General features: G+C 41.4%; 1 long non-coding RNA gene across 6 annotated transcripts in view; it reads right to left on the bottom strand.

Annotated features, from left to right (window-relative positions):
* The window catches only part of LOC143836235 (uncharacterized), a 29890-nt gene extending 24421 nt beyond the window's left edge, over positions 1–5469 (bottom strand). For 4 of the 6 annotated variants that reach the window (XR_013230554.1, XR_013230553.1, XR_013230556.1 and 1 more), the window contains exons 1-2: positions 5094–5469; positions 2885–2987 (exon numbers count right to left, since the gene is read on the bottom strand). This is a non-coding gene — a long non-coding RNA (uncharacterized LOC143836235). The remainder of the gene's footprint in view (positions 1–2884; positions 2988–5093) is intronic. The other 2 variants (XR_013230557.1, XR_013230555.1) reach the window with 1 other exon arrangement.
* Positions 5470–6000: the final 531 nt, after the last annotated feature.

A 6000-nucleotide genomic window follows, 5' to 3' on the forward strand; every position in this document is an offset into this window, starting at 1 on the left:
GTCAAGCCCCTTCAGACTTTTGACAACCTTATGAATGAACAATTTCCAAAATGTCCTTATTGTTAACAGCCGTGTTCAGGTCTAGACATCTGAGGACTATGGCTTCTATGCCTGGGTCAATCCATCTCATCAGAGATTGGTTACCCTGGAGGAAACAGCTGCTCTGGAGAACAGAATCAATGGAATCACCTCTCTGCTGAACTCCCTCCACTCCCCAAACTCCACACACAAACCTCCAGGAATTTCGAAAACTTTAGTTGGCAACTTTATCAGGAGGACTCATTACAGCCATTGGAGAGGGTAGCACAGTGTATAGTGTGGACAGTATGGGTGCCAGTATCTGTTTCTGATTATTTGTTGTAATATTTTAGTTGTTGACAAGGTCATGGTTTAATAGTTCCATAACTATTTTAACTGTTGTACGTGGATAAGTATGCTTAACAGAAAAATCTGCTTATAGATTTGGGAAATAAATAATGCAGCCTTTTCTGCTTTCCAAACTGACTTGGGCAAGCCTAGTCTGCACTGCAAAAACTGCTCCAGGCTTTACCTGAGGCCATTATTGTATGTTAAATATTTCATCATGTTTAATAGAAGTTGGCTGTACAGTGCTGAGGAGCTGGTCAGTCTAGAACTTCTATGAAGTGACTTTTCTGATAAAAGCTTTAGCATGTGCCTTGCACAACCTGCCTGGATTTTTGCTTCTTAATATTGTTAGCTATAAGGACAAAGCAATAACAGATCAACAGGGCAATCCTATGCTGGGTTATTCCAGTCTGTCCCAATTGATTGCAATGATCTTGGACTGCAGTATCTCTGTTCTGGATTGCACTGCACATTCCTCAGTGAATGTTACTAATTATGTGAATGTGAGCGTGTGGGAGGCAATGTTCGAGATTATTGTAATTATTCAGGCAACTGACTTTCCATACTCATGATTTACTAAACTGCAGAAACTATATTAACCTTTTCTGGACACATTTAGGATACTGACCACAACCATATCCATTAATGGTTATGCACTTTTCTGTTTGCTGATGATTACATGCTTATGACATGACTCCATAACAATCAGGCAATGTAAGAAGTAGCCATGTTATTTTTGGCTCAATGGCATTCACTCTATATTGGAAGGCTTGTGCTGGTTAGCAAAAATAAAATCAAAGGCTTCTGCTTTTGAAGAAGAAGGCTCTTATATGCCACTTTTCTCTACCCGAAGGAGGCTCAAAGCAGTTTACAGTCACCTTCCCTTTCCTCTCCCCACAACAGACACCCTGTGGGATAGGCGAGGCTGAGAGAGCCTTGAAATTACTGCTCAGTAAGAAGAGCTTTATCAGTGCTGCAGTGAGCCCAAGGTCAGCCAGCTGGCTGCATGTGGGGGAGCAAGGAATCAAATCTGGCTCGCCAGATTAGAAGTTCATGCTCCTAAGCACTACACCAAGCTGGTTCATTATGTAGGTTATTGAAGATATGCCTTGTCATGAGCAGAGAAAAAATGACCCATAGTGGAATGACATTGGGAATCAGTCTTGTGACTTACAGCCCCTACTGGATAATGACAGTTCTCTTTCCCAAGCACTGGAGGGTATACCTTTTCTTTCACACAGACAGTCCCCCAATCTCAAACAACTCCTCAACCACCACAATGCAGCATCGAATGTGAACATGGACACTGGTACTAGAGCTTTCAACAAACCCAGATGCCAACTTTGCTGCCATATACACTCCAATGCCACAATTAATGGACCTAAAAACATCACCTAGACCATCAAAGGCTTATACACCTGCTCATCTTCAAACTTGGTATATGCCATTAAGTGCCAACAATGTCCCTCTGTTCTCTACATAGGGCAAACAAGTCAAACCCTCCACCAAAGAATTAATGGACACAAGTCTGACATCAAAAGCACAAGACTGAAAAACCTGTAGGCGAACACTTCAACCTTCCAGGACATTCTATAAGGGACCTGAAAGTAACTGTTTTATTACAAAGAAACTTCAAGAACAGGCTAGAAAGGGAGATTGCAGAAATGCAAGTTATTACAACACTCAATACTTTGACATACCCTGGACTCAACAAGGACAGAGGTTTTTTAATCTCACCATGCATGCTAGGCTGCTTTGGGCTGATCCTACATTGAGCAGGACGTTGGACTAGATGGCCTGTATGGCCCCTTCCAACTCTATGATTCTATGACTTGTGTATCCACATTCCTCACAATTTATTTTAATTGGGATTATGTGACTGTTAGTAATATGTAATGTAATTTTGAATTCTACTTTCTGGTCCCAGGACAAGATAGCTGCCAGCTTGGCTTCTACTTGTAAGAAAGTTTCACACTGGTATGGAGACAGATGGGGCCGGCAGTAAATAGTAGGATGTGAGCGGTTTTGACAGTTTTACTTCTGATATGTCTTTGTGAACTACAAATGGGTTCGAGGGGGTTGTTTGGCTCGTTTGGCAGGGAGTTATCATGTGGCTATGTGTGGATGCTGTGACACAGTTTACTAATGTAACAGGATTAACCTTTGCTTATGTATTCCTACTGTTATGATTTGTTTGTTTGTTTGTTTATTTGAATTTCTATACCACCCATTCTTTACAGCTCTGGGCGGTTTACATGGAACATGGTGAATTTTTTTTTTTTTTTAGTCTGACGAAGAGTGCTTGCACTCAAAAGCTCATGCCTTGAATAAATCTTTGTTGGTCTTAAAGGTGCTACTGGACTCTGATTTTATTGTATCACTGGTACAGTTTCTGTAATTTGCCACCATCGTTATCATTCTCATATGTAATAACCAAAGGTTGACCCTGTGTGAACAGGCAAATCTGCAGTGGGACCAACTAAAGTTACAACTAAACAATAATGTGAGGGTACCTTACCGAAAGTTAATTGTGACGTCTGGTGGCTTGGCATGTGAAAATGGGCAGGTCAATGGAAAGAATGTCCCACAACAGAAGAAGATCAGGAGAGTCAGAGCTGGACCTGGGGGCGGGGGGGGGGGGAGAAGTAAGTAGGACCCATCAAACTGAAGATGATATTATAATAAGATGCAGGTGTGAGAGTCATGGAGAAGCATGCCAGAACTGGAGAAGCATGCCAGAATCAGAAAGAAGGCAGAAGCAAAATGAAATTTGAGGGGACAAGTGATCCAGAGCTGTGAATCATCACAGGTTCCCCTACTGTTATTATTAAACATAATATTTAGGGTTTATAGAGCACTTATAACCCACATACATTATTGACAAAGTGGTCTTGACTCACAAAAGCTGGAACTGAAAATGTTAGTTTTTAACACGCTATGGAATGGTGTAATTTTGCTACTGCAACTCCCCTGGATATATTACAACATGGTCATCTCCTTAAATACTTGGGGCCATTTCCCACGGCTTAAAAATAGCACAATGGTTGCTAATTGAAAACGCTACTAATTTGGCATTACCCACGACGTCGTAGACAATCTGCAACACTCCTGAAACCGATCAGCAATAAGCGCTTCGTTTTAGCGCTTTCAGGGAAATCCAGAAAAGTGGATTCACCCTCCGGATAGCGATACACTCCTGCAACCAATCTGCAACACTAGCGCTAAAGACCTGTGCGTTACCATTGTTGCTGGTTCTTCAAAGCCCCTCCCCCTGGCTCTCTCCTCCAAACTTCCGGCGAAGCGATCGCCATTTTTTTTTCTCGGAGCGAGCGGGGATAAACGCACCGGCGAGCCTCTTTCTGTTTAGAGGCTTCCCTGGCTTCATTCCTTCACCTTTAGTCACTAAGCACAAACCACTTAAAAGCCCGTTTGCTGGAATAAAGTCCCTTTATTTTTTACACATAAATTCAGCCGAAAATCGAGCCCGTGAGAAGGGGGGGGGGGGAATTTTTTTTTATCACTCGAGCCAGCGTGCAAACGATCATACAATCAAACGACAGCTCACATTAGGCAGCTGGATGGGTCTCTCCATAGCAAAGAATCTACACAGATTCGTTGCTATGGGTCTGTTTTTTTTTAAAAAAACCTTTCTTAAAGGGAAAGGGGCTGTTTGGGAGCATGCTAACGGCTGCCCATTGGCTGCTTGACGGCCAGGGGCGGGACGAGCTTGGCAATAGCGCTTCCTTTCTAGCGATTTCTGCCGAGACCGGAAGCCTGTGGGAAACGCTAAAAAACGCAACTGATTCCACTACAAAGCCAGGTGTGCAAAACGACGAATTCCACTATTTTAAATGGCGATTTTTCCTTCCGCAAACAATTTGCAACAAAGATCCCCGTGCGAAAAGGCCCTTGTATTCAATAGAGGTGAGAAAGTTACGAGGAAAGCAGTGGTAAGAAAGCTGCTTGCATTTATATTCTTGGCTTGAGATTCCACCTTCTGTGCTCAAACATCTACAACTGGCTACGCAGCTGGGACAGAATTGCCATCTTTTTTTTTTCTTGCTTGGTTTTGTTTTTGTTTTTTTACTATAGCTGAACTTACAAAAAGGTAGCAAGAAATGTTTTTCCTATTGCTGTATTTCTACTTTAGAAAAAGGTCCATCTGTTCAATTTCTTAACATATCAAGATACTGCTAAAGCTACAGGAGCATGGCCAGTGAAGAAAAATGGCAACCATATACATTACTGAATATAATCTGCTTGAGGAATTCATCTTAGTAAAATTCAAATTCTCACGTTCCTGTACCTCAAGTGAAATCTGAATGAAAGAATTATACCAAAGCCTCCTGAACAGATTGCATCAGTCTTCTCTTTTCAAATCAGGTTTTTTTGATGCCTGTCCAAGAAGGAAAACATCTTCATGAAATCATTATAAATGCCAGCTATTTAACCACCTGTCACATTGCCATGGATGCCTACTCAATATTTGACAGGGAAAACATTATTTTGTCTACACATCATCTCACAACACAAGTAATATCACAACAACGTTTACCTATTGTGTGACAATCTGTTTAAACAAAGAGGAAATTTCTTCCACAAAACTAAAGCACTGCAAAAGAAAGTTGTTGGAAATGAATATGATCGGTGGGTTTAAGCAGTAAAAACAGCCAAAAAAAAAACAAGCACCTGAACGAGAAGAATGCTGAAATATCTCTTTTCTTTACCTGTGAAATGTGGTGGTGGTGGTGGAGAGTGCCATCAAGTCACAGCTGATTGATGGTGACCCCGTAGTGTTTTCGAGGCCGGAGATCAAGGATAGTTTGCTGCTGCCTGCTTCTGCATAGCAATGCTGGACTTTCCATGTACTTCCCAGATCTGATGAGATCAGGCTAGTCTGGGGCATTCAAGTCATGTAAAGATCCATATGTGGCTTAAGCCATTTCTGAAAAGGCAGTGAGGTTGAATTATAGGCCATGGGTTCACAGGAGATTTCTGCTGCTTCCCCCTTCTTGCTGCAATACCCCTGTAGAACTCCTGTTTTGTTCTGGAGGATCAGCAGACTCCCCTCCCCCACAATGCAGGATTCCAGAGAGTTCAGCTGGCTGCTGTAGGAAAAGGAATGTTCCTTTCTAAAGCACAGTTGTGCAAGAAAACACGTAAAATTAATGATCCCAGTCTAGCCCATTTAAACAACCTAGCAATGATTTATCATAAACACACATGGCGGCTAGTTTATAACTATCCAATAAGATCTTATGTTATTTGGACCTATTAATCAGTCTGAGGGGAAAGCGTATGAAGCTTTCTATAAATCCTACAGAACTAGATAATTATTGCCTGACCCATTATCCAATATCACCTTCTTGGGCAAGGTGCTTGAGAGAAGGATGCCCAAATACATCTAAGCATTCTGGAATGAAAAGGATTATGTATGCTCATTTCAAACCAGGTTTGGGCACTGAAATGGTCTTGGTCACATTTATTTATTTATTTATTGTTTGTTTGTTTGTTTATTTTTCTATTTATTTTTCTATTTATTTTTCTATTTATTTCCTGCCACTCCCTAAGCGGTTCGTGGTGGGTCACAATGTCTTAAAAACCCCATTAAAATTCCCATTAAAAGACTTAAAA

The sequence above is a fragment of the Paroedura picta genome, chromosome 4, assembly GCF_049243985.1.
Source record: "Paroedura picta isolate Pp20150507F chromosome 4, Ppicta_v3.0, whole genome shotgun sequence".
NCBI lineage: Eukaryota > Metazoa > Chordata > Lepidosauria > Squamata > Gekkonidae > Paroedura > Paroedura picta.